Here is a 4445-nt window from a genome sequence, read left to right on the forward strand (position 1 = left end):
TAGGTTATTACGATACTGTTGGTCATTACGTAACCCTCGTCCCTTTGACGACGTTACAACACGCTGTCTTATCAACGGCCATAACGGTTATGTTTCACAAGACCAAGGATGGGAAGTAGTCCTAGTAAAACCAGAATGCATGATTTGTTTCTGGACGTATGAATTACGTGTCTTTATTGCCTTTGCTGAACGACTTGTGTACTAGCTAGAATTATCTTCACAACTATCTTGTATCAAAGTTATTGTGTGCTATATTTCATGCTTTATGTAAAATAAGCGGTATTGTAAGTTTGTAAAATATTGTATAAAAGTTTGAACGCGAAATATTATTATAATCAGTTTTTCATATAGAATTGTAGTAGTTGAATTGTATATTAGCTACTAAGTATGAACTTAACGGGTAGGTACTACCCGAATTTAAACTTATAAAACGCAAATATGAAGAAAAAGCTTTTATAAATGAGTTCATATTATGCTACGAAATACTATTAACTACTCTTAATATTCTGTATGATTAACTTGTTCCATTTGACTATTTTGAAGGAAATGGCACCGACTACTCGACACACCGTGAATATGAATGAAGAGGAATTCCGTACTTTTCTAGCCTCAAACATAGCCGCAGTACAGGCTGCGCTACATACCAACAATAACCTTGGATCTAGCAGTACAGGAAATCGTGTAGGTTGCACCTACAAAGAATTCACTGCCTGCAAACCTTTGGAATTTGATGGAACCGAAGGACCGATCAGATTGAAACGGTGGACCGAGAAGGTCGAATCGGTGTTTGCCATAAGTAAGTGTACTGAAGAGGACAAAGTGAAGTACGCTACGCATACCTTCACAGGTTCTGCGTTAACATGGTGGAATACCTATCTAGAGCAAGTGGGACAAGAGGATGCTTACGCACTACCGTGGTCAGCATTCAAGCATTTGATGAACGAGAAGTACCGTCCCAGAACCGAGGTCAATAAGCTCAAGACAGAACTTAGAGGGTTACGAACCCAAGGATTTGATATTACCACGTATGAAAGACGATTCACAGAATTGTGCCTATTGTGTCCGAGAGCGTTCGAAGATGAGGAAGAGAAGATCGACGCGTTTGTGAAAGGATTACCGGAAAGAATACAAGAAGATATAAGTTCACACGAGCCCGCCTCCATACAACAGGCATGTAGAATGGCTCACAAACTAGTGAACCAGATTGAGGAAAGAATTAAAAATAGACGGCTGAAGAGGCCAATGTGAAGCAAGTCAAAAGAAAGTGGGAGGAAAACGGTGATAAGAATCACCAATACAACAACAACAACAGTAATTACAATAATAATCGCAACAATTATCCCAACAATCGCAACATCAATCACAACTACAACAAACGGCCCAACAACAACAACAACAACAACTACAACAATCGTCCCAACAACAATAACAATCGCAACAACAACAACAATCAGAAGCAGCTATGCCAAAGGTGTGAAAAGTATCACTCGGGGTTCTACACCAAATTTTGCAACAAGTGTAAAAGAAATGGTCATAGCGCGGCGAAGTGTGAGGTCTACGGACCAGGGGTTAACAGAACGAAAGGAACAAATGGTGTCGGAACGAGTAATGGCGGAGCAAGTAGTGTCAGAGCAAGTTATGCCAATGTAGTTTGTTATAAATGTGGAAAACCGGGCCACATTATTAGAAATTGCCCGAATCAGGAGAACACGAATGGACAAGGTCGCGGAAGAGTTTTCAATATTAATGCGGCAGATGTAGTGACCCGAACTTTTCCATGTTTATATATATTAATTGAGATTGATATTTACATGATTAAATGTTTCCAACATGTTAAGCAATCAAACTTGTTAAGACTTGATTAATTGAAATATGTTTCATATAGACAATTGACCACCCAAGTTGACCGGTGATTCACGAACGTTAAAACTTGTAAAAACTATATGATGACATATATATGGATATATATATAGTTAACATGATACTATGATAAGTAAACATATCATTAAGTATATTAACAATGAACTACATATGTAAAAACAAGACTACTAACTTAATGATTTTTAAACGAGACATATATGTAACGATTATCGTTGTAAAGACATTTAATGTATATATATCATATTAAGAGATATTCATACATGATAATATCATGATAATATAATAATTTAAAATCTCATTTGATATTATAAACATTGGGTTAACAACATTTAACAAGATCGTCAACCTAAAGGTTTCAAAACAACACTTACATGTAACGACTAACGATGACTTAACGACTCAGTTAAAATGTATATACATGTAGTGTTTTAATATGTATTTATACACTTTTGAAAGACTTCAATACACTTATCAAAATACTTCTACTTAACAAAAATGCTTACAATTACATCCTCGTTCAGTTTCATCAACAATTCTACTCGTATGCACCCGTATTTGTACTCGTACAATACACAACTTTTAGATGTATGTACTATTGGTATATACACTCCAATGATCAGCTCTTAGCAGCCCATGTGAGTCACCTAATACATGTGGGAACCATCATTTAGCAACTAGCATGAAATATCTCATAAAATTACAAAAATATGAGTAATCATTCATGACTTATTTACATGAAAACAAAATTACATATCCTTTATATCTAATCCATACACCAACGACCAAAAACACCTACAAACACTTTTATTCTTCAATTTTCTTCATCTAATTGATCTCTCTCAAGTTCTATCTTCAAGTTCTAAGTGTTCTTCATAAATTCTACAAGTTCTAGTTACATAAAATCAAGAATACTTTCAAGTTTGCTAGCTCACTTCCAATCTTGTAAGGTGATCATACAACCTCAAGAAATCTTTGTTTCTTACAGTAGGTTATCATTCTAATACAAGGTAATAATCATATTCAAACTTTGGTTCAATTTCTATAACTATGACAATCTTATTTCAAGTGATGATCTTACTTGAACTTGTTTTCGTGTCATGATTCTGCTTCAAGAACTTCGAGCCATCCAAGGATCCGTTGAAGCTAGATCCATATTTCTATTTTCTAGTAGGTTTATCCAAGGAACTTAAGGTAGTAATGATGTTCATAACATCATTCGATTCATACATATAAAGCTATCTTATTCGAAGGTTTAAACTTGTAATCACTAGAACATAGTTTAGTTAATTCTAAATTTGTTCGCAAACAAAAGTTAATCCTTCTAAATTGACTTTTAAAATCAACTAAACACATGTTCTATATCTATATGATATGCTAACTTAATGATTTAAAACCTGGAAACACGAAAAACACCGTAAAACCGGATTTACGCCGTCGTAGTAACACCGCGGGCTGTTTTGGGTTAGTTAATTAAAAATTATGATAAACTTTGATTTAAAAGTTGCTATTCTGAGAAAATGATTTTTATTATGAACATGAAACTATATCCAAAAATTATGGTTAAACTCAAAGTGGAAGTATGTTTTCTAAAATGGTCATCTAGACATAGTTCTTTCGACTGAAATGACTACCTTTACAAAAACGACTTGTAACTTATTTTTCTGACTATAAACCTATACTTTTTCTGTTTAGATTCATAAAATAGAGTTCAATATGAAACCATAGCAATTTGATTCACTCAAAACGGATTTATAATGAAGAAGTTATGGGTAAAACAAGATTGGATAATTTTTCTCATTTTAGCTACGTGAAAATTGGTAACAAATCTATTCCAACCATAACTTAATCAACTTGTATTGTATATTATGTAATCTTGAGATACCATAGACACGTATACAATGTTTCGACCTATCATGTCGACACATCTATATATATTTCGGAACAACCATAGACACTCTATATGTGAATGTTGGAGTTAGCTATACAGGGTTGAGGTTGATTCCAAAATATATATAGTTTGAGTTGTGATCAATACTGAGATACGTATACACTGGGTCATGGATTGATTCAAGATAATATTTATCGATTTATTTCTGTACATCTAACTGTGGACAACTAGTTGTAGGTTACTAACGAGGACAGCTGACTTAATAAACTTAAAACATCAAAATATATTAAAAGTGTTGTAAATATATTTTGAACATACTTTGATATATATGTATATATTGTTATAGGTTCGTGAATCAACCAGTGGCCAAGTCTTACTTCCCGACGAAGTAAAAATCTGTGAAAGTGAGTTATAGTCCCACTTTTAAAATCTAATATTTTTGGGATGAGAATACATGCAGGTTTTATAAATGATTTACAAAATAGACACAAGTACGTGAAACTACATTCTATGATTGAATTATCGAAATCGAATATGCCCCTTTTTATTAAGTCTGGTAATCTAAGAATTAGGGAACAGACACCCTAATTGACGCGAATCCTAAAGATAGATCTATTGGGCCTAACAAACCCCATCCAAAGTACCGGATGCTTTAGTACTTCGAAATTTATATCAT

This window comes from Rutidosis leptorrhynchoides, chromosome 4, assembly GCF_046630445.1.
Source record: "Rutidosis leptorrhynchoides isolate AG116_Rl617_1_P2 chromosome 4, CSIRO_AGI_Rlap_v1, whole genome shotgun sequence".
In the NCBI taxonomy this organism is placed as follows: Eukaryota; Viridiplantae; Streptophyta; class Magnoliopsida; order Asterales; family Asteraceae; genus Rutidosis; species Rutidosis leptorrhynchoides.